Source organism: Oenanthe melanoleuca, chromosome 1 (assembly GCF_029582105.1).
Source record: "Oenanthe melanoleuca isolate GR-GAL-2019-014 chromosome 1, OMel1.0, whole genome shotgun sequence".
In the NCBI taxonomy this organism is placed as follows: domain Eukaryota; kingdom Metazoa; phylum Chordata; class Aves; order Passeriformes; family Muscicapidae; genus Oenanthe; species Oenanthe melanoleuca.
Genome location: NC_079333.1, coordinates 108,536,574 through 108,560,990, shown reverse-complemented (window position 1 = coordinate 108,560,990; position 24,417 = coordinate 108,536,574). Strand labels below are relative to the sequence as shown.

The 24,417-nt window shown below is 47.0% G+C and overlaps 1 protein-coding gene across 2 annotated transcripts in view; it reads left to right on the top strand.

Annotated features, from left to right (window-relative positions):
• Positions 1-1,178: 1,178 nt before the first annotated feature.
• B3GALT5 (beta-1,3-galactosyltransferase 5) overlaps positions 1,179-24,417 on the top strand; it is a 33,488-nt gene continuing 10,249 nt past the window's right edge. Inside the window, exons 1-2 of one of the 2 annotated variants that reach the window (XM_056486288.1) lie at positions 1,179-1,280; positions 16,367-16,465. The gene's annotated coding sequence lies outside the window, so the exon portion shown is untranslated. Of the gene's footprint in view, positions 1,281-16,366; positions 16,466-17,542; positions 17,748-24,417 lie in introns of those variants that run through there. The other variant, XM_056486204.1, reaches the window with a different exon arrangement.

Below are 24,417 nucleotides of genomic sequence, written 5' to 3'. Positions count from 1 at the left end.
CCTTTCCTCCCAGCAGAGCTGCTCCATCCCTCTGCTCATCCTGCTGCTCCTCTGGGCTCTCTCCAGCTCCATGTCCTTCCAAAATCATCAGCTCAAGGTGCAGCAGTGGCCAAGACCCAGGGAAATGCACAGTCAGCAGGAGGGCAGGGCTTTGTGACCATACAAACCTGGCTGTGCTGACATCTTGAACAGATTGTGCAGTCTGATCTCAGGGAAGACCTGGGGATGTTAAAAATACAGAGAAAACAGCAGCTGGAGAGGATGAAACAGCTGCTCCATGAGGAGGCTGAAAAGACTCTTTAATTTGGAGAGGAAGCCAAGGCAGCTACAAAAAAATCATAAAGATGCACGCAAAACAGTGAGTCAGAAAATCCTGCAACACCATAATGAAAATTAGGAGACACAATAAAATTAATGGATCAGCTTGACAGAGAAAGGAGAGAATGTTTTTATGCAGTGAGTCAGGAAATTTTGGAATTTATTGTCACAGGATGTTTTGGAAGCTGACAGTGTCAACAGGCCCAGGAAGGGATCATTGGGAGTGTTAGGAGCAGGAGGCTCATAAATGGATACTACAGACTGTGGTGTGGCCACAACATCCCAAATCCAAGGAGTCACAGATGCTGGGGACTGGGGGCAAAAGGATTCAAATACATCACACTTGCTATTCCTAATTAATATTGCCCATTTCCACTTTCAAAGACTGAATACCAGGTTAGGTGAGCCACTGATTTTAGCATTTCTATGTTCCTGCAGGTAATTCCTCTTCCTGGGGAAAACTTTCCCCATCTCACCAGCAGCCAAGTCAGGACACCAGTCACTGGTGCAGAGGCTTTGAGCAGAAGGAGTCTTGGGAGCATGGTGCACAATATAAACACAGAACTGCTAATCACTCTGGAAATGTGGTAAATCCAGTGTGTGCTGTGCCTTGGTGTATTCCTGTGGCTGATGAACCACAAGCTCCACTTTTCCCCTGCACAGAAACCCTGAGTGACTCAGGACACCAGGCTTTGGGCTTGAGATAAAACCCACCACACTTGCACATCCTTGTTAAGGCAGAAATAGAGCAGTGATTTCTGGAGAGGGTCTAATCTGGGAGGGAATGTGAGGAATGCTAAGCCTCCCACGTGGCAGGGACACACTGCCCTGGTCCTCAGCTGGAGCCTGGGGTGGAACAGCAAACAGGACAGCAGAAGATCCCACAGCCAGCACAGAAATTTGGGGTGTTCCTTGGGAGCAGCACCTGCTGGCCATCCTTCCTGCCAGGAGAAAAGGAGGCTGTGAGTATGCCAAGGATAAACTGGGGCCAGCTGCTGCTCGCTGCTTTTAGCCATAATGGTAATTCTGCTTACATAAGCTTAATACTTTCTGCAGTAATTTAGTGCAACTGGGCAAAGAATTAAATCTTTTCTAAACTGCAGCTGAATGAAAATCAGTGGCACGAATTTGTGAGCTATTGGCTTAAATGCACTTGGAGGAATACTGTCTGCATTTTTATATTCCTGTTTTACTGGGAGAAGGCAACAGCAGCTGGTTAGCACAGAGTACACAGCATTTCACAGGGTTTGGGAATCCAGGGATGCAAAATCCTTCCAGGGCACCTCAGTTACACACAAACCAGCAGGCTGTTCTTTTTTTTTGGTTGTTTTTTTTTGGTTGTTTTTTTTTTTTCATTTTGGTGACACTTTGGTATGTAAAGCATTTTCCTTGGATGATTGATGCTTGAAACTTCTCGTATCCTGAAACAAGCTAAAATTAGAAAGGCTTCAAGCTATGCTTCCTACAGATCCATATATGTCATAGGATGTGGCTGTTGGCGCTTCAGCATGATTGATTGTCAAGTTTCACAGGCTGCTGAAGTGTAAGAGATGTGATTTCGAGTTCCATGGCAAACAACAAAGTGGATAGGGTTAGGGTTAGTAAATTGTTTGTTTTGTTGGAAAATAAATATGAGGTGCTTCACTGTGCTGCTAACAAAGAGTTTGGAATGGCAACTTGGGCCATGGATGAGAGCACTTCTGAGCCTGCAAACTGTGTGAGATGTTTTCTCCTAGGAAAACTCTTTGTGAGATTCACTGGAGAGAAATTAAACAGCCCAGGAGCTTTGCCAGGGCAGCACCAGCCCCCAGTCAGGGTTTCTGGCCACTTTTCCAGCCACCACATCTGTTCATCCACCTTCCAAGTAATAAAACTTGCTTACAGTCTTCTCTTTATTATGAGAATATCAGCATTAAAGGAGGTAAGTCTGTCTGTCTGCATCATTTGACAGCTTCAGGAGGCTGGAAATATGCTTGACATATCATCTGGGAAGCTGAGAACTCAAGGCAGTCATTCCTTCAGGAAGCAGATTGTGAGTTTTAGGTTTGATGTCAAATATCCTGAAGGCTGCTTGTTGTTCCCATCATTGCCAAGCAAGAAGCACAGGGAGGGAGCAACAAATCTCAGCTGAAACTCATCTGTCTCCATTTAGCTCAGGGGAAAGTAACTCACTGGTTACTCGAGGTGCAGGGTGGGATGGCACAAATCAAGGCACAGGTCCAAATTGGGTGTGGAGAACTGTGGTGATGACTTTCTGTCACTGAGAATTTGGGATCATTTAGGCTGCAAAAGACCCCTGAGATCACTGAATCCAACCATAAACTTAACACTGCCAACTCCACCACTAAAAAGTGTCCTTAAGAGTCACATCTTCACTTCTAAATACCTCCAGGGATAAAAGTAGGAAGGAGCTGTGGAGAGATGAAGGAAGAATCTCTGAGAAAACACCTGGGAGTGCTTTAGAGACCACAATTTCTTTGTGTCACTGCACCTTTCTCTTTCAGGATGTTTGATTTGTGAGGAATAACTCTGTCACTGGATTTAAGAGAAGTTGAGTTTTGATACCAACTCATCCAAGCCCATTTTTGACCACAGACTACCTAGTTAACTTCCTTCCATCTTAATTTCCCCATGAAAGGGAGAAAATATTGCAGGGAATTTGTGGAAATAAAATCAAAGTATCAATGCACTGATAGAAAGGTGAAAGCATAACTGCACCTTCTTCCTTTGATAGGATTATTTGCTTCTGAGTTGTCCATTCCCCTTTAAAAATGAACTCTTTTCCCCCCTGTCATATTGATATCTGACAGCTATCAAACCTTCTCTATCACACTGTATTTTCACTGCTTTCTCACCAAAATCTCCTGTTAAGTAGCCTGTAGGAGAACATGCTCACCTCTCATTCCTTTTTTCTCACTGGATGCCCATGAATGTCTCCTCCAGCCTTGGTGCTTCTGTGTTTCTGTGACATTTTCCAAGCAGAACAGAACTTATTTGTGTTTCCTCCCTCACTGAAAAAGTTTGGAGCATATTTCTGAGACTGCAGAGGCCACTTCCTTATGTATGTAGAGGAAGATGTCACACACAGTGCCTTCCTGCCAGCTAGTTGGGATTTTGCTGATAGGTGTGGAAAAAAGCTGTTAGCATCTCTCCTTCCTCAGCAGTGCAATCCCTCAGGAAAACTGGCCCCAGATAAAGAAGCCTGGAGGCACAAAACAATGCAAGAACCTAGAAGAACTTTTTTTTTTTTTTTAACTTTTTGGGTTGATGTGGCCAGAAATGTGCATTCTATCACCAATAAAAGAAAAAAAAAAAAAAAAAAGAAAAAAAAAAAAAAAAAAAAAAGAAAGGTTCAGCTTTCCTCAGGAATCCAGTGGAAAACCAGACCTTTGCACATCATCCCTGGAGCTTCAGAGGAAACTGCACCTTCTCCAGGAGCACTGCTCCAGCTGAACCACATCTGCCCCTGCAGGAGGATGCAGCCACCATGGAATGGGACTGTGCCAACACCCTGACTGACTGACGGGTGTCAGCTTGGATTCTGACTCTGGCAGGGCTGGGATTGTTCTGTGTAATACTGCATTGCTATTTTAATTTTCCTAGTAAAGAACTATTCTTCCTAATTCCCATCTCTATGCCTGAGAGCTCCTTAATTTCACAATTATAATAATAATTTGGAGGGAGGTGGTTTGCATTCTCCATTTCAAAGAGGTGCTCCTGCCTTTATTGGCAGACACCTGTCCTCCAAACCAGGACATCTCCTTGGCTGTGTAGCACCAGAGTGGAGCTCAGTGGATCAAAGAGAAACCAAATCCCAAAGGAGGGATCTTCCCCCTCTCCACAAGCCCCTGACAGGAGGGTGAGGCAGGTGGGGCCAGGCTCTGCTCATGGGTAACGAGGGACAGGACAAAAGGAAGTGGCCTCAAGTTGCACCAAAGGAACTTTAGATGGGATAGGAGGAAAAATTTATTCAAGGAAAGCGTTGTGGAGCACTGGGATGAGCTGCCCAGGACAGGGCTGGAATCACCATCCCTGCAGGGTTTAAAAGCTGTGCAGATGTGGCACTGGGGGACACAGTGTGGCCTTGGCAGGGCTGGGCTCAATGATCCTGAAGGATTCCATGATTCCAGGATGGGTGCCAGCACACATCAGAGCTCCGAGTGCACAGAGAGGGTGAGGGTGGCTGTGGAATCCCTGAGCTGTGGGGCTGGTTCAAAGCACGGTGATTTCTGCTCTGCTGGGCTCTGGGATGGGATCCTGGCTGGGTCCCATTGTCCTGCCAGTCCCAGTTTGCAGCCCCCTGCTCTGGTGGGGCTGCAGGCAGCTGGGGCTGTGTGCTGAGCACTGCTGTTGCCAGCCTTAGCCTTCAAAATCACATTACCCTGATAGAATTTGCAGTCCTGCAGCTCTCCAGGCAGCACCAGGCACATGAGCTGCCTTCTTTCCTGGTGCCCAGCTTGTGTTTCCCTTACCCCTCACCACAGGGATTTTTTTGTTTGTTTAATATTTTATCTTAACAAAAGTGAAGCACCTCCACAATAGGCTCCAAATAAATAAATAAAACAGGCACATTTTCCTCCAGCACCCCTCTGGCTGGGGAGGTGACAGTTTTTGCATGCACTGCACAAGTGATTCCCAGCAGTCAGTGATGGAGCAGGAATATTGGCTTTCCCTGGGCTCCAGTACTTTTCCATAAGCATTAGAGTCTTGCTGGATTTTAATGATGGGTTCTGCTGCACCCAGTTGAAATGGGCTGGACACTGGTATCTGTGTGGTCTTAATCAGATAAATCACTATAAGAAAATTATATTTTAGCTTCTGGCCAGCCTTGGGCTGGTGCTGGGGGAGCTGCCAGTGTGGCCCATCCAGAGACAAATACAGGAGGTGGAGGAAGCAGCTCTTGGAGGGCCAAAATTTGGGTGGGGAGTCATCCATCTGTGTTCCCCCAGGTGGGGATCACCTCCAGCTGATCCCCAGAACTGGGAGAGGGGAAATTCTGGGGAAGGAGGAGGGACATGCCCAGGGCAGAGGAAAACTCCAAGGGTGGAGGTTTAACCTCAGCCCCAGCACAGGCTGCCTGTGCCAAAGGAGTGGAACTGGCAGAGCTGAGGAGCATTGCCAGTGTGGAGGAAAACAGGACAGCATCCCAGAAAAAGTGAAGGATCCCCAAGTACAGATACCAGGTAAAACCTGGTGCTATGGAGCCCCAGCACCACTTGCTCTGGGGGCTAATGAGAATTCCTGCTAGAAACTGGGATCCTGTTCTCCTAGGACTGCCCAGGAGGCAGAGTTTAGTGTGCACAGGTTTGTCTCCAAGCTGTGGGGAGCTGCAATGTGATGCAGCCGTGGTGAAGAGGAATGTGATGAGTTGATGTCCCAAGGAGTTATTTTCAGCAGTAAGGGGGACACCCAGTCACACTGCAAAGCACTGGCACCTCCTTTGGGGCAGGTCCTGTGCAAAGTTTGAATCCTGACCAAAAAAGTTAAATCCACACTGAAGGGATTCCAGTTATCCAGGTCTGGCACTGTCCAGTTGGTGAAAGGAGGCAACAGGAGCTTGGCTGGTGCAGAGCAGCAACATTTCCGAATTGGAAATTCCCAAAAATGGTTGATAATAGAAGTTATTTCATACTCAGGAATAGAGAAAACATAAAGCTGGGGGAGGAACTTAGTCCAGAGGAAGGGGCAATAACATCTCTTTGGCAGATGTGCACTGCATGTGCCAGGAGGAATGTGGGATGCAAAGCAAGGAGAGACAGCAAATACTGGGTGAACAGGACCAAATTATTCTGCACTCCTGCTCTCAGCAGTGTTTTTAACCCGTGGTGATCTTTGTTGCCTTTCCAACCCTCAGTATTAACCTCCTGCCTAAGAGGAAGAGTTAAACCACAGATATTTTGGTGCCTGCTGTCTGAAGGGAGGTGTTGGAACCGTGTCTGCTCCAGCTCAGGATCAGAGATCCTGGCAGACACCTGATCCCTGCAGAGTCAGGGACTGAGAAACCCTGGGATAATCCCCTGGGAGGTGATGGAGCCTCTGGGGCTAGGGACAGAGCCCAGGGTGCCCAGGCTGGCAGCAGGGCTCAGCCACATGCCAGACATGAAGGTCACACACTCCTGAAGGGTGGCTGCCCTGGCAGGCTGGATTCCTTGTTTCTAAGTTAGACATTGAGCAGAAAATTGGGAAGTTCTTCCTTGCTTGGGGCCATCACCTGTGGGATTGTGTCCCTGTGCTCAGGTGTGACCCCACCTGCAGAGCTGCCCCAGCCCTGCCCCAGCCCAGGGAGGAGCTGGAGCTGCTGCAGAGCCCAGAGGAGCAGCAGGATGAGCAGAGGGATGGAGCAGCTCTGCTGGGAGGAAAGGCTGGCACAGCTGGGATTGTTCACCTGCACAGGAGAAGCTTTGGGCTGAGCTCAGGGTGGCCTTGCAGGGCCTGAAGGAGCTGCAGGAAACATGGAGAGAGACAATTGCCAAGGGCTGGAGGGACAGACACAGGGAATGGAGGGACAGACACAGGGAATGGAGGGACAGGACACAGGGAATGGAGGGACAGACACAGGGAATGGCTCCCACTGACAGAAAGTAGATTTAGATTATATATTAGGAAGAAATATTTTACTGATATAGTAGAAGGCACTAGAACAGGTTTCCTAGAGAAATATTGGATGCCCCATCCCTGGAAGCATTTCTCAGTGGCATGGCTTGCTCACAGAAAGAAAACCCCAACATCTGCCTTCTGGTAAAAACTATGACTCCAGCAGGAGTCTTTTTATTTATATTTTTTTTCCTTCTGTGAGTTGGATGAGCTTTTTGTATGAGGCATTTCTTCTAAAGGAGTTAGATTAAAACAGAAATGTTCCACAAAAGCAAAGGTCAATGACCTTCTTATATTTTGCCTGAATTTTTTTAAAAAAAAGAAGAGTTTCCCTTCTATCTTTGCAGGCAAGGGCTGGGAGTCACCCTTTGTGTTGAAAAGATGCCAAGAAGGGAACTTCTAATTCCTGTAGCCCCTGCTGTCAAAGCTCAGCCATGCAAACCCAATAAAAGACTCCAGAGTCTCAAATTACTTCAAGATTTGATGTTTAATATTTAAAGCCCAACACTGACTGAATCCCTGCCAGCAGGGAGCTGGTTTAGTGGGCAGGAGGAAACAAGGACAGGTATATTTACTGCTCCTCTATGTTTTACTGCCCTGTACAAAGATTATTGAGCTCTGGACTCGTGGGCAGCCAGTTTTCCTGGCCTGATTCATGCTAAAGAGGAGCTGGAGGGGATGCTGAGAGCCCCTGCCTGGGTGAGCACAACACCCTGATCTGGGTGGGTCATGGACTTGATCTCCTGAAAAAAAGGGGGTTGACAGTGGGAATATCAACTAGAGAAATGCTTATAAGCAGAGCAAGTTGTACTGTCAGCAGAGTTGTTTTTTTTTTTTTTTAATATTCTTTTGATAGAATCACAGAATCATTGAGGTTGGAAGAGACCTTCAGAATCATCCAGTCTCACTATCAACTCAGAACCACCAAAATCACCCCTGAACCACGTCCCCAAGTGCCACATTCAGACACCTCTTGAACACTCCCAGAGCTGGCAGCTCCACCACCTCCCTGGGCAGCTCATTCCAATGCCTGACCACTCTTCAGGCAAAAAAGTTTTTCTCTTATATCTAATCTGAACTTCCCCTGCCACAACTTGAGGCCATTTCCTCCCATTCTTTCACTTGAGAATCGTTTTTCACATTTAAAAAATGCCATTTGTTAAAGTCAGCTGGCAAGGAAGCCCTCAGAAATAAATCTCTAAACACTCAGCTGGACACTGCCCTTGTGGTGGACACCTTGGAGCTGATATTTCATGGGGCAGAGTGCAAGAGGGATGAAGTAGGACACAAAAGCTGTGGCCAGCTTGGCTGCAAGAAGACCTGAACTCTGTGAAGGGGCAGGGAGCAAAGATTGGTGTTTGAGCAGGGTCTGCTCCATCAGCCTTTTATTTTATTGAGGGACTCTTGAATATACTCAGGGTGTCCCCCCATGCAGGGGGAGGGATGAAAGCACCAGCCCAGGTGAAATGAGGGAGATCCTCTCCAGAGCCAAAATTCTTCATAGAGGGAATGTTGGTCACAAAAACCCACTGGAGCTGCAGGCTGGGCAGAGGGGCTGGAAAATCCCTGGGGGTGCTGGTGCCAGGGCTGGACACGAGCCCAGGGGTGCCCAGGTGGGCAGGAGGCCCCTGGCAGCTGGGCTGGCTCAGGAATTGTGTGTCCAGCAGGAGCAGGGCAGGGATTGTCCCTCTGTGCTGGCACTGAGAGCCCCTCGAGGGCTGTGTCCAGCTGTGGCTCCTGCAGGAGAGCCCTGGAGGGGCTGGAGGTGTCCAGGGCAGGGCCAGAGCTGGGGAAGGGGCTGAGGGAGCTGGGAAGGGGCTCAGGCTGGAGAAAAGGAGGCTCAGGGGGGACCTTGTGGCTCTGCACAACTCCCTGACAGGAGGGGCAGGGAGGGGGGTCGGGCTCTGCTCCAGGAACAGGGACAGGAGGAGAGGGAACGGCCTCAGGCTGGGCAGGGCAGGCTCAGGGTGACAGCAGCAGGAATTTCCCCATGGAAAGGGAGCTCAGGGGTTGGAACTGCCCAGGGAGGTTTGCAGTGCCCATCCCTGCAGGTGGCACCTGGAGGTGGCACTCAGAGCTCTGGGCTGGGACAAGGTGGGGACCAAAGTTTGGGCTGGATGATCTTGGGGGTGTTTTGCAGCCTCAGTGATTCCAGGGCTCTTTTTGGAGGTGGAGGACACAGCAAAGGCACCTGGGGGGGTTTCAGCACTGCAGCTCCCAGGGCTCCTCTCCCCTCTCTCAGGGTCACATCCCCTGCTCCAGCCTGGATCCTCATCCAGGGGATCCCTCAGGTCCCTGACAAACCCTCAGAGTAGATGTCAGGTGTGGGTTAAATACCCAGGAGATCATGGAGAAGATGGGCATGTGGTGGACTAATACCCTCTGTCATCCACCTGGAAAAAAAGCCAAATCCAAAACCCAACACAGAAAAGAAAATGGTTGTTTTTGATGTATAAGTATTTAAAAAGAATTGATAAGTATTTGTGGAGTCAGGGGTATTACTCAATTTACAAAACCACTGCAAAAAATGCTTTGAGGGAATAGAAAATAGTGTGGTAGAGCAAGTACTGACAAACTACTGACAAACATGGTTTCCCCTAAAAAAACAGGGTAAAGGAGTTATAATTTTATTTCAGATGCTGACATGGCAATATGTTGTAGATCAGTTCCAGATCTAAGAAATAGAATAAGGATATAAACTTAAGTAATACAAATATAAATAAGAATATAAATAAAAATATAAATAAGCATATAAATGAGAATATAAATAAGAAATAAATGTCCACCGAATGGCATTTTTTTCTCTTGTGAAAAACACCTTTCATTCCTTGGAATTTATCTTGAAACATTTCAAAGAGTCACAATATCAAAAATATTTCATTTCTGTTGAACTTTTAGAAGAAGTTTTTTGAATTTCTTTGAAGGTAGTTCTTTCCTCTGCATCCCATTTTATTCCAATGCTGTGCCCAGCAGCAGATGAAATCAGCTGGATTTGGAGACTTCTGCTCTACACAGGGCTCTGCAGGACATGTGCAGAGCAGGGTGGGCTTTGTTTTTTAAATTTGGAAGCTTTGGTATGCTTGGTTTCAACCCAAATGACCTGAAACTTCCCTCTTGACAAGCCCTTGTTTTGAACCAGATCAAAAAATATTCCATTTGGATGCCTTCCCCTTGGCTTTTACTCCCTTGCTGGCCCAGAACATGAACAGGCTGATAATAAATTTAAAAAAAAAATAAAAAAAAAAAAAAATAAAAAAAACTCATTAAACTCAGCAGCTGAGAAGGATCCATTTGTCAGAGCCACAACTGAGTGAACATTTTTTGGCACTTCAATCAGGCTCCATCAAAACCTGTATCTCATGCAGAAACCTGCTTAGATCAGCCCAGCTGAGGAACATTTGCAGGCAGGTGGGGCTGGGAGGGCAGGAGGGGCAGTTCTATTGAACCCGGGTTTCAGGGGCTGTGTCTGGGGTCACAGCCTGGCAGGAGTTAGGGGAGGGCAGCTCTGCCTTCCCCAGGGCAGAGTCTCTGCTGCAGGCACAGATTGCTCCGTGCTGATCCCAGCCTGGCTCCATCCTCTGAGCTGCACAGCTCAGGCTGAGCCCTGACCTCCCCTGGCCTTTTCATCACTGCCTCACTGCTGACCCTTTCCCTTCTTCCCTTTTCCCTTATTTCCCTTTTTCCCTTTCTCCCTTTAACTTCTTCCCTTTTCCCCCTTTCCATTTTTTCCTTTGTTTCCCTTTTCCCCTTTCCCCTTCCTTCTTTCCCTTTTCCACTTTCCCTTTTCCCTTTTCCTTTTCCTTTTCCCCTTTCCCCTTTCCCCTTCCTCCTTTCTTCTTTTCTTTTTCATTTTCACTTTCCCCCCTTTCCTTTACCTATTTCCCTTTTCCCCTTTCCATTTTTCCAATTTTCCTTTTCCCTTTCCTTTTCCCCTATTTGTCCATTTCTCCTCTCCTCTCCTCTCCTCTCCTCTCCTCTCCTCTCCTCTCCTCTCCTCTCCTCTCCTCTCCTCTCCTCTCCTCTCCTCTCCTCTCCTCTCCTCTCCTCTCCTCTCCTCTCCTCTCCTCTCCTCTCCTCTCCTCTCCTCTCCTCTCCTCTCCTCTCCTCTCCTCTCCTCTCCTCTCCTCTCCTCTCCTCTCCTCTCCTCTCCTCTCCTCTCCTCTCCTTTTTCCATTTTTCTTATTATTTTTCTTCAAAATGAACAGACAAGGCTTAAAAATCCACAAACACATGGAAAGCCTTCACAAACTCCCAGTTAATTGTGCAGTGGGCAGGGACAAAAAAATAAATCTGCTTTTCTTATTCCTTCAGGCAGAATCCCTGGAGCATGTGATTTGATTACCATCATTGCAAGGGCAGTCCTGGGGGCTCAGGGGGACACTGGTGCCAGGGCAGACAGGGACACCCTCAGCTGTGTCCAGCCCCTGTCCCTCCAGGCTGTTTGTCACACAGAAATGCCAAAGGCTCCTTCCAGGAGGGCTCCCAACACCACAGGGAGTGAGGACAAAATTGTGCTGCACCTTTCTGGTGGCCCAAACATTTCTTAACCTGCCCTGATGGCTTAAGTTTTGGCTTTCATATTTTCCAGATTCAGTATAGTATTAGGATATAACTCTGAACTCCATATAGAGTGTTGCAAGTTCTCCTCCCAGCTCAGTCACACAAAACAATCCTTGTCCAGCCCCAGAACCAAGGACACGCTGCAGCTTCAGCCCCAAAAAGTGCAAACAGAGAGAATGGAGGAGAGAATCTGGGAGGGTGGGACTGCAGAACCTGGAGCTGGGATTGGACAATGAACCCCAACATAGAAATGGACCAAAGCTTATAAAAGTGTGAAAACTCCTGACTGAGATCCATCCTGGGAAGAGGCACAACCAGGCTCTTGCACTGCCCAAGGTGAATCCTTTAAAGGCCTTTTAATAAATCCCAACTTTATTATTAACTCTGTCTAGCCTCTGTTCCAGACAGCCTCTCCAGGCATCAGCACTGATTATTGAAAAGCCACAAGCTTTAGTTGGAGCTGAAATGGCTCCAGGTCTAATCCCCCTGCAGCAGAAGGAGGGCTGTGGGAGGGTCTGGTGGCACCTGAGTGAAAGCCACTCTTCCATCCCAGCTGCACTGCCAGGTGCTGGCCTCGAGCTCCAGGAGGGGCATGGAAGGGGAGGGAAGAGTTCAGGGCACTTGGAAAGCAGCACAGGACAGGGGATGTGATCAGCTCAGCCTGGTGAGGGGTCAGGAGGGAGCTGCTGCTCTCTGCAGGGCATGGCTGAGCCAAACCTTGAGCCTGGCCAGCAGGAGGATGAGGATGGGCTGACACACAGAGCCCTGGCTGCTCCATCCTCAGAGGGCAGGGAGAGCTGGAAGCCAGGCAGAGCCAGGGCTCACCCTGCTCTTCTTGGTGCTGAGATGGCTTTGGCATCCTCAGGAAGGAGACTGGGCAGCAATTGTGCCCTGGGAGGGTGAGGAGGGGCTGGGATGGAATTCCCAGAGCAGCTGTGGCTGCCCCTGGATCCCTGGAATGTTCAGTTCCAGGTTGGACACTGGGGCTTGGAACAACCTGGAGTAATAGAAGGTGTCCCTGCCATGGCAGGGGTGGCACTGGATGGGCTTTTATGTCCTTTCTAACCCAAACCATTCTGGGATTCCATGACCTTATCAATGCACTCAAATATTTTACAGGCAGGTGCCAAGGGGATGGAGCTGTTGCCTGGAAAGGCTGAGCTGGAACAGAGACTGGACAGAGCAAAAGGGATAAAACAGATATTTATGGAAAGGATGCACTTTGGGCAGTGCAAGAGCCTGGCCAGGGCTACACCCAGACTTTTCAGTGGTGCCCAGCAGCAGGACAAGGCAAAAACTGCAACACACATATTTTCATCTGAATATGAAGAAAAACTTACCTATTGTGGTGACAAACCATTGGAAGAGGCTGCCCAGAGAGGCTGAAGAGTCTCCTTCTCTGAAATACTCAAAACCTGCCTGGACATGATTCTGTCAGCAGGAAAATCCTTTCTGTGCTCTGAGGGACTAAAGTAGGACAGGAGGCAGCCCCAGGAGCACTGATGGGTACAGGAGGCAGCTGGGGATAGCACCCAGCCCTGGCTGCCCACTTACCTGCTGATGCTGATGCTGAGAGGTATTTAGGCCTTGTTTGCACAAGATGTAGAAGAATTTTACAGATTTTGATCTAATTAAGTGAGCACTGTTCAACCCCACCGTGGCAGAGGTGCTGTTATAAAATCAGTGAATTTAAATCATTTAAATCATCCATAGTGAGGTGCCTGGTGTGCCAAAGGTGTGGGTTCAGAACCACAGAGTCACAGAATGGTTTGGGTTGGAGGGGACCTTAAAATCCATCTCATTCCACCCTCTGCCATGGGCAGGAACACCTTCCACTATCCCTGGTTGCTCCAACCTGGCCTTAGACACTTCCAGGCATTGGGCAGCCACAGCTGCTCTGGGCAAAACCCATCAATTTTGCATCAGAATTATAATCCTGTAAATCTGAGGGTAGAAACCATTTTGCTGCTTCACAAGTAGGTTTTATGGGGAACAAATTTCCTCATAATAGATTGATCTGTGCTGCTGTTGTGTCTTTGCAACATAAACTGCACCCATTGAAAGGCTGAGGCTGTTATTTCAACAAAACTCCTCCTCCTGACTGAAATAAATCTGTAGATTTCTGTAGGAAAAAAAATCTTTAAAAGCTCTACATGAAAACTGGGTTTGATTTTGCATTAGAGTGAATATCCTGAAAGCTTCCAGCTCAGTCAGGCAGTGAAGCCACCAAAACATCCCATTCCTACAGCAAGTGGCAGAGTGTAAATCAGTGACCCTCTCCATCAGCAGGGGCTCCTGAGCCTGCCCCCACAGCTGCCTTATCAGAGAACCCCAAGGACAGAGCTCCTGCTCTCATTTTTCATCCTGGAGGAAAAAAACAAAACGCAGCAAACCTCAACCCCAGCCAAGCAATGGCATTTTTGGTGGGTGCTTGCAGCCTGACCTCATCCCTGCCTGCCTCTTGCTCTGACAAACTCAGGTGGGGAAATGTTTTCTGTCACTTGGGCAGGCCATGTGCACCCAGACCTGTCAGAGGAGATGAAAACACAGAGCCAGTGATGAACCAGCTGCTGGTTTTGTGCTTGAAGAATGGGTGGGAGTGCTGAGTTTGGGGCTTGGAAGGAAGAAACACCCCTTGGTTCAAGCAGAATTTTAAATCATATGAGGAGGGGCTTATGGGGATTTTTAGCCTGGAAAAAAGGAGGCTCAGAGGGGACCCTGACAGGAGGGTCAGCCAGGTGGCCTCTGCTCCCAAATGACAAGAGGAGAGGGAACAGACTCAAGCTTTGCAGGGGAGGCTCAGGTTGAACATCAGGAAGAATTTCTCCACTGAAGGAGTGATTAGACATTGTCAGGGGCTGCCCAGGGAGGTTTGCAATGCCCATCCCTGCAGGTGTCACCTGGACCTGGGCTGGGGACAAGGTGGGGATGGGCACAGCTGGGACTCCATGGGCTGGGAGGGCTTTTCCAGCCTCAATGATTCTGTGAATATCCTGCTGCACAAGCCCCACCTCCTCCTCTGAACAGCATCCACGCTCTTTTTTTTTTTTTTTTTTTTTTTTTTTTAATTTGATCTGGCCTCTTTTGATGACTAAGGGAACAGGAAGATTACAGTTTAAGTATATAATTTTCATTTGATGTGACAGGTTAAAGCTGTGTGCATTTAGAGCAGGCTTAGATTATTTTAGTTCAATTGCAACACTGATTTAGGCCCTGACTCACTCTTTGAGGCCTGACTCCATGTGGATATATGTTGGCTTGGATTTACTGCTGGTGAAATGCAGGCACATGTGTGCATTACCCTGCTGAAATGCTGGGGTAGGGGTGGACTCACAGCAAACACAGCCCTGGATCAGAGGCACAGAGGAGTGGATTGTGCTGGTTGGGTGATTGTTTTTCCCCAGCACAAAGGTTTGATATTCCAGAGTTTATTTTCCATCCCCTTGTGCCCCTCCCAGATCCTGGGCTGTGTAATCTGCAGTGAGTGCTTTGAGGCTGAGTGCCCTGGAGCCTCCCTGCCTTTGCTGACAGCTGGGCAGCCTAAAAACTAAAATTGCTAAAACTCACAGAGCAGGCTGGGAGCAGTGACCTGGAGGTGGCTGGCCTGGCTGGAGGGAGTGGAAACTGCTTTTTATGGGTTGGCAATGCATTGTCCCCCTGTGAGCCCCACCTGCAGTGCTGCATCCAGCTGTGGTGCCCAGCACCAGAAAGATGTGGAGCTGTGGAATGAGAACAGAGCAGGGGCAGGAGGATGAGGGATGGAGCACCTCTGAGAGCCCACAGAGACAGGCTGAGGGAGCTGGGATTGTTCACCTGGAGAAGAGAAGGCTGCAGAGAGACCTTTGAGCCCCTCTCGGTTAATGTGTTACACGGCAGTTGGAGAGGGAGTTTCCACAGGACAAGGAGGGCAGGGTTAGAACGGATATGAGAAGGAAATTGTTCCCTGGCAGGGTGGGCAGGGGCTGGGATGGAATTCCCAGAGCAGCTGTGGCTGCCCCTGGATCCCTGGAATGTTCAGTTCCAGGCTGGACACTGGGTTTGGATCAGCCTGGGACAGTGGGAGGTGTCCCTGCCATGGCAGGGGTGGGATGAGTGATCTTTAAGGTATTTTCCAACCCAACCCATTCTGTGATTCCTTTATTCTTATTTTAGGGCTGCCCTGAGCAGTGTGATGTTCAGCAGCGATTTGGGGCCCCAGCCCCAAAATTGTTTTCCTGATTTCCATGGGAAAATGCCCCGTTTACAGGTGGAGGGCAGATCATTTGCATGCAAAAGCTTCTGTGTGTTCAGCAGCTGTCGGACTTTGTAGGTCAGACTGTGACAAAGGAAGTGTTAGCACTTTCCCAAAACTAACAGTAAGGTTTTTTTAGGAACTCGGAGTACAAAGGAGAGTCATACATGCAGAGGGAGGCACGGGCATTCTTAGATGCCTTAGCTAATCTTTCCTCATTACAGGAAACTAAAGCTACCCGGGAGTGTTTTTTCTGAATAATAAAAAAAAAAAAAAAAAAAAGCTTTTGGGGCAGTCCCTTTTGCAGCAAATCTGGAAGTGGATCAGGACCTCTCTTCTCACTTGTATTTGTCCTGCAAAGTACAAGAAGCAAACAGCATTTTGTCTCCTTAACTACATCTCTCCATCTCCAGCCTTGGAGTGGAGGGGGAGGAGAAAGGGAGCTGCCAGTGATTGATTTGTCTCGTGTTTTCTTACGCTGCGCTCTAGCAACCTGTTTAAAAAAAATGACAATGACAAATCAAAGCGAATATTTTCTCGCTAGAAATTCAAAGTGCCCTGGATCATCCCTGGGTATTTTGGTATTAAATGTGCTGCTTTATCCGTAACGTTTGTCTGGGAGTTTATATTATTTTTTTTTTTTTTTCCTGCTGGAGCTTGCAGCGTTTAGAGGAGAAATGTCTTTCCCCCGGAGCCATTTGCTACAATAATTGTGGTGAGAAGCTGTCGCTGGTTGCTGTCACCAGGGGACAGTTCATAAAGGTAAAAGCGCTGCAGTTCTCCACGTGCTCCAAGTGTTGGGAGTAGCCCTGGGAAGGGATCGGGAGTCCCGGCTGGACTCGTAACTTGCCCTGAAGCAAAGGTTTGGCTGAGGGTTTGGCTGAGCCCGGACAGCTCCGGGTAAAGCAGATTTGGAGGTTCAGGGGAAGGGGAGGGTTGGGAAGGCATGCTGTCACCCCGACATCCCGGAATGTGAGGGATGCTGTCACCCCGACATCCCGGAATGTGAGGGATGCTGTCACCCCGACATCCCGGGAGGAGAGGGATGCTGTCACCCCGACATCCCGGGATCTGTGGGATGCTGTCACCCCGACATCCCGGAATGTGAGGAATGCTGTCACCCCGACATCCCGGGAGGAGAGGGATGCTGTCACCCCGACATCCCGGGATCTGTGGGGTGCTGTCACCCCGACATCCCGGGATGTGAGGGATGCTGTCACCCCGACATCCCGGGAGGAGAGGGATGCTGTCACCCCGACATCCCGGGAGGAGAGGGATGCTGTCACCCCGACATCCCGGGATGTGAGGGATGCTGTCACCCCGACATCCCGGGCAGGGAGGGATGCTGTCACCCCGACATCCCGGGATGTGAGGGATGCTGTCACCCCAACATCCCGGGAGGAGAGGGATGCTGTCACCCCAGCGACGCGGCTGCCCGAAAGGTTCGTTCCACTTTTTTCCCCCTTTTCCCGGGGTTGTCATTCAGGAAAAACCCCTCCGAGGGTGCCTGAGCGCAGGTTTTTGAGCAGAGCGGGATTTCTGTCCCACGGAACAAACCAAGGCTGTGCTGTTGGTATTTGGCAGCGCCCAGCCGAACTTTCCCAGCTCCGGCAAGGGCTGACACCAATTCCAGCTCCTGCTCCTGGAGGATGCTGCCTTCCCCTCTTCCCATCCAAAATACCCCAAATAAAAACATTCACAGCCAGCTCCTAAAAATTCACAGCCAGCTCCTAAAAATTAACAGCCAGCTCCTAACCTGGCGATGGAGCCGCAGGGTTCAGCGGGTCTGAGAGGGAGGGAGGGACGGAGGGAGGGAGAGAGGGAGGGAGGGAGGGAGGAGAGAGGGAAGAGGCAGGCAGGGAGTTCAGGTTACCGCTGCCGCATCGCCGCCTTCCTTCGCTTCTGGCTGCGGGGGATGAGCCCCTGGCTGGGGACAGGGACACGGGGACAGAGGCAGCGGCGATCCCGGGGGGAAGAGCCGCGCAGGATGCGCTGCGGGAGCATCCCGGGCTGAAGAGGTGCCCGCTCCTTTCTCCAGCTCCAGGTAGGACCGAGAGCCGGGACTGGCTCCCTTCCCTCCTCCTGGATGTGCCTCCCCGACTTTCCCAAACTCTGCGGTGGGGAGAGGCGGAGGAGAGGGAGTGCAGGTGTGACCCCGCTTTGGGATCGCGGCCATTGCCACCAGGGCAGGCGGATTTTGGGGGTGCTAATGGGTAATGACTAATCTCACTCCCCAGATTTAATGGCTGATTCATTTTGGAGCCCCACATAAAGCCCAGGATCAGTTAGGACAAAGCCTAACAAATCCAGCCTTCTCCTTGCTGTCCTGCTGGGAGCTTGGATAAAATGCTGGAGAAAAAAAAAAAAAAAAAAAAAAAGAAGATCCACGAGGCACAGGTAAGTAATTAAAAAAGCAGCCACTGGACCTGATCCCACAAACATTTCTGTGTATGATCAGCACTTTTAAAGCCAAGCAGTTATTGACAAAGGATTTGATGGTCCCACGGTTGGATTTGTGCTCCTTTGCCCAGAAAGACTTTTCCTCCCAAAGTACCAGACTTGCTGATTTAACAGACACGTGAATGCAAAGACTTAGTTCAACTGTTAGAGGAGTATAAAGTTCCAAACACCAAAAAATGATTGTGCCAAGAGGCAGCAGGAAACAAAAGGGCAAAGCATGAGCACCAGGCTCACCTGCTCCAAGAGCCCCCCCAGCTTAAAATACGGGGAAAAAACCACCTGCAAGGCACAGTCCTGACAGGTCCTCATCCTACAGTGGTTTCATCAGGACTGAGCAGCAGTCAAAGATTTAGGAGTGATATTGGAATAGCTTTATTGGCATTTTTTCTCATTTTGAATGGTTTTTTTTACAACCTGCATAATTATCACTTCTCTTCAGTGCTATTTTACTTCTTCTTTCATGTGTCTTGAGACTGTTTCCAAGGGAGAAGAGCAAGATCCTCATTTAGACTTCTGTCTGAAATACCATTTTCAGTTTTCTTTCTCTTTTGCATTAAGATGAGGAAAACCAACAAGCAGCACTACTTGTGAATGAGGGTCCAATAAATAATTTGGTTTGGGGGCACAGAATTTTTGAAGAAAAAACTCAGAGACTGGACTTTTGGAGTCCTGGTAGTGGCAACAAGAATATAAGGAAGAAATTTCCTTATTGCTTCTCAGAGAACTGGACTTTTGGAGTCATGGCAGTGGCAACAAGACAAAAGGAAGAAATTTCCTTATTGCTTTGTTTATGAAGATAACAGGAATTGGATTGGATTTTATTCCTGTTCAACACAATGAAGCATATGGTTTACACAGGGTCAGGTTGCTCTGATTCATCCCATTGTGGACAGTTGCTTATTTGTGCTCAGATCTGAGGTTTGGAATAGACCAAGTAGGATAAAATTGCTGATTCATGAGGCCATTCTGAAATAAGTTAAATATGCCCATTAGCATCAGTGATAAAAGGAACATAGGGTATTGTAGGAACAGAGGGAGCATTAAAATTAGCATTGGAGAGAAATCCAGAGAGGGATGGTTGGCACTCAGCAGGTGAAGGGAGGACAGAGACAGGAGGAGAAGGCTTTTAGGCTGAATGTTTGGGAAAGAATGCTGCCAGGATGAGAGAGGAGGAGGGAAAGCCCCAGGGCAGTGCCTGTGAGAGAGGATGCCCTTGGCTGGCTGCCTGCCAGGTGTGTTTGCATCACTGGTGCAAGTGGATTGAGCCAGAAGTGTCCAAATATGCTCCTGAAAAGGACACAGAGCACCTGCAGTGCTGTCCTGCACAGTGTCCCTGAGCTCCAGCCCCCACTGCAGCAGCTCCCTCCATCCTGGAAAAAGGACCTGCCCTTACTAAATACCCAAACCAAACATTTCTGTGGGTGTTGAAGGGCCAGGATTCATCCAGAGAATTTTGCAGGTGGCTTGGCAAAGCAAGCTGATATTTTAAAATAGAAGCAAGCTTCCTTAGCTTGGCTAAAGTTCCTGGGAATATATTTCTTTTTGACTCCTCGGTTGCAGCACTTATTTCCTGTGATATTACCAGAGCAGCGACACCTCCTGCCAAACTGCTTCAGTTTGAGTCACTCCAAGACAAACTTTTTGCTGGTTTTGAGAGCAAAATTGCATTTTGGTCTGAGGATGCTTTTTTGGCTTTTCAAAACAGGTGTTATGACCAAGAGCTCATGGTGGGAGGATGAGATCAAGGTACATGAAGAGCTAATGGCTCTTAATTTTATTTTTTTTTATTTTAATAAGGAGGAAGATGCATCCTTCTGGTTCAAAAGATTCCTGTGCCACAAAGGCCTTCCCTCTTGCCATGATCTTGATTCTCCTTTAGGGGTCTGGGTAGGGGCAGAGGAAGAACCCAAGGACACCTGTCTGGATCATTTTGATAATGGATTATTTAAATTTCCTCACCCAAGGTGACACTTCTGTACCTGAGCTGGGAACACTTTTCTGAGTGGATGAGGCCCATGAATTTTTGTTCTTTTCCTGTAAAAATAAAGATGCAACTATTAAATGGATGAGTGTTGCCTGCAGAACTCCCCCTGTGCCTGTGCTCTGCCCCTGGAGAGTGGCTGTGTGTAAGTTGTGTTTACAAAATCTGCTGGGACTGTGGTTAACCACCAGGAAATCACTCTCTGTGGTATAGAAAATAGGATTCAGAGGAGGAAATGGGGCAGATTTGCCTCTGAAGGAGTGAGTTAAGGAGTTACTGTGGGTCTGGTGGCTCTCCTGAAATTGCCTCACAGCACCAGGGGGCAAGGATGTGAAACTTGCTCAGAAACTGAATTTTAACCAATTTATATTTTAAAGTTTCTCTTTTTTTGACTATGGTTTTTCTTTTATTGCTGGGAAAAATGTTTCTTTGCTCATTTTAGCTGTGCCAGTGTTTAGGCCATGTTGGCCATGGCCTTGAGAATAGTTGTATGCATATATCTGTAGATATGGTAAATGGCATTTCATTGGGCTTAGAGTGAGATGTTACATTCTAGATTAATCTCATTTCTCCTTCTCTAGAAAATTCATAACTTCACTTATTTTTACCACACACCTTTTTTTTTTTTTTTTTTTTTTTTCTTTTCCTTATTCTGAATTCTCTCCTTATTAAAACCCAAAGTGGTAAATAAAAACCAGCCCAACCTTTTACAAAGAAAATTCAATCTGCTGCTGGAGTCACAGGGTCAATCAGCTAAATGGGTATTAGTAACATAATGACAGAGCATAAGCCAGGACATGTAGTAGGATTTGCAAATCCATAACAGTAATGCTCCTTTTCTATCTGGTGTCTAATTGATGGCTTAGGGGCTCCTGTCCTGGGTCTGTGACAGAGTCACTGCCTGGACATAAAATATTGTGGAGAAACAAACCCTCAGACCTCTTCTTTTCCATGCAGATCCCATCACAGCAGGTCTGGGAGGACCTGAGAAAGCAAAACCCCCTCCCAACACAGAAAAAAATGAGAGAAAAACCAAAGAGATAAAAAATAATCAAAATAAAAACAAAACAAACAAAAAAACCAAAAGCCAAACAACCAATCAAACATAAAAAATACCAAAACAAAAATAAAAACAAAACAAAACAAAAAAAGAAAAAGAAAAAAAAAAGAGAGGGAAAAAAGAAAGAAAAAAGAAAGTAAGAAAAGGAGGGGGAAAAAAGGAAAAAAAAAAAGAAAGGAAAAAAATGATAAAAGAAAGGAAAAAAGAAAGGGAAAAAAGAAAGGGAAAAAAAAGAAGGGAAAAAAATAAAGGGAAAAAAGAAAGGGAAAAAAGAAAGGAAAAAAATAAAGGGAAAAAAAGAAAGGAAGAAAAGAAAGGAAAAAATAAAGGGAAAAAAGAAAGAAAAAAGAAAGGGAAACAATAAAGGGAAAAAAGAAAGGAAAACAAAGAAAGGGAAAAAAAGAAAGGAAAAAAATGAAGGGAAAAAAGAAAGAAAAAAGAAAGGGAAACAATAAAGGAAAAAAAGAAAGGGAAAAAGAAAGAAAAAAGAGGAAAAAAAGAAAGGAAAAAAGAAAGGAAAAAATAAAGGGAAAAAAGAAAAGAAAAAAAAGGAAAAGTAAACAAAGGGTGGAAAAGGAAAAAAAAAAGAAGGGAGAAAAGGGGGAAAAATGAAGGAAAGAAAGGAAAGGGAAAAAAAAAAAGAAAAAGAAAAAAAAAAAGAAAGGAAAAAAAGATGTTTGATGTGGCCATAACTAAGGAGCCCATCAGCTCAGGGCTGGAGTGACAGAAACTGTGTGTGGAGAGGAGGAGCAGTGCCCTGCTCTGCCCTGTCTGCACTGACAAGGAGACACCACCCTGAGGGGTGAAGGGACAGCAGAGGGGAAATGTTCAGAAAGGACAGCACAGGAAGATTTTCCCTTGTCCTGCACTTTTTTTTGTGTTTCCACCCTTTCTGCCTGCCAGGCTGGGTGGGCACACTGTGAATCCATGAGCCTGTGACTGAGCCCATGGCATCACCAGAGATGCATTTTGGAGAGCTCCAGGCTGGCCCCTGCTCCTCTGGAACACCTGCATTTAGGAAAAAAAGAAAAGTTTCCTGCTGTTCTTGACATTTTCTTATTATCTACATGTGCTTAATCCTTCTCTGTGTCATGCTGAGCTTATGAAAAAGCAATTTAGGGGCTTAATTCCAAGGAAAATGGGGAGTTAGCAGCTTTTGCTTTTCCTTGTAGCAGGACATATGTCACATGCAGTGATTAGGAGAGCAAATGAACAGCCCTGCTGAGTCTGACTGTGCAGGATGTGGGGCTGCAGCTCCTGGTCACTCTAAGCCGTGCCTCTGATTTTGGGGCTGCAGCTGTTTGAGTGTTTTTACAAACAGGGACTTTTGCAGGTGGTCCAAAGCACTTGGGTAATTTGTGGTTTGGGTTTTTCCCTGGCTGATGTGTGTGACCTCAGTGCAAACCATCACCAGCCATCCCCTGAACCCCACTGGAGCTTTGCCCCAGAAAAGTTAAGAAAAGTGAACTTGTTTAAATTGATATTTTGAACCTTTTCCTCAGGGGCACTCCAGACCTACTTCCCTTTCTCTGCCTCAGGCCAGGCTGCTTTCCCTGAGCTACGTGGCACAGAGCCCTGATCTCTGTGCTCTTCAGATAATTACACTCATTAACAGACCTGAAGGAGATGTCAGGTTCATTTTGATGCAGTAATTAGGCTCAGGCACAGCAGTTACCATGGCTTGATCTCTGGGGAGCACAAAGGAGTTCCAGCAGGGTCAGAGGTGTGACCCCAAAGCCAGCCTGCTGCCCATGGCAAGATTTTGGGAGGAGGGAGTTTGTGCCACTGGTGGAAACAGGGATTGGCAAAATAGAGAGTTTGGGATTCAGCTCCCAGACCTTGGCCACCTTCTTCATGGGGTCCCAGTGATAAATTACATAGAGAACAAACATTTTCAGCTCCCCTGAAGCTGCTGAATAGAACTTAAAGACTAACTGAAAAAAAAAAAAAAAAAATAAAAGGATGCCAAGGCATGCCCAGAGGATGATAAATGTGTCTGGGACCAGTGGAGAAACAGATAAAGAGGCCTCCAGTGGGGTTTTGGCAAATTATGTAAAAAGAAGCAACAGAAAGAAAGTTAGAAAAGTTTATTCCCTCCAACTTTGGTGTCATTTCTGGTGAACCTACACAGCACAACTGCCTGGTCTCCCCTGAGGCTCCAGGATTTTTTGTGCTGGCATGGCATCAGGACTTTCCTGGAGAAAATCACAGATTAATTTGGGACACAGGTAGGATCCCCTTGTGACATTGAGGCATTCTCTTGAGTTTAGGAATCCTGCCCACATAAGATACTGAAAATTGATATTTTGGAATTGGGTATTTTTGAATTTAATATATTTATTTTAGAATTTAATATCTTCAGAATTTAATGTCAAAGTTGGGTTACTTTGATATTTTGAAGCTTGATGTTCTGGTATTTTGAAGCAGAATTATTGTAGTATTTTGGAACTTGATATTCTAATATTTTGAAACTAGGTTACCTCAGTATTTGAATATTTCAAATATGTGTTACTTTGGTGTTTTAGAACTTACATTCTGGTATTTCAAAACAGAGATTTTGAAAACTGGTTTTCTGGTATTTTGGTGGAACAGCTACCAGCATTTAGCTTGTCAAGGAAAAAAGAAAGTTTAAGACTTAGCTGTAAAGTCCTGGGTATAGAGAGCTGAAAAGGCCACCTGCAGGCACAGATAAGAGAGAAATAAAGATAAGAAAATGTTTGTGAGGAGGGTAAAAGTCACCTGGCTCCTATTTTCATAGGACAATCCTCAGAAGATATCAGAATAAAGCTACTGAAAATCCAAGAAATGGATGGTTTTAATTCAAATAAACTACTTGATGTTGCATCAAAATGTGCAAATCCAAAAAAAGAAAAATAAAGAAAAAACAGGAAAAAACTTAACTAAAAATTATAGCAAATATAAAAGAAAACAGCAAAAAAATCTTACCCTGGGGAGGAGTCTTGTAACAGGGGAAGGGGGTCAGTTCCTCATCTTCATTAATCAATTCACATATTACAAAAAAAATAAATATTGGAGGCAGGAGGTAAAAAATCTTCAGATAAAACCCAGGACTCCTCCAAACCCTTTAATGGAAACAGCAGAGCCTCTGCAAACAGCCACACCAAGAATGAAAACCTGGAATTTTCAGTAGGCACAGGAAGCAATTATTCAGTATTAAATACCCTGCAAGGGAAGTTTAGTGATGCCTCCATC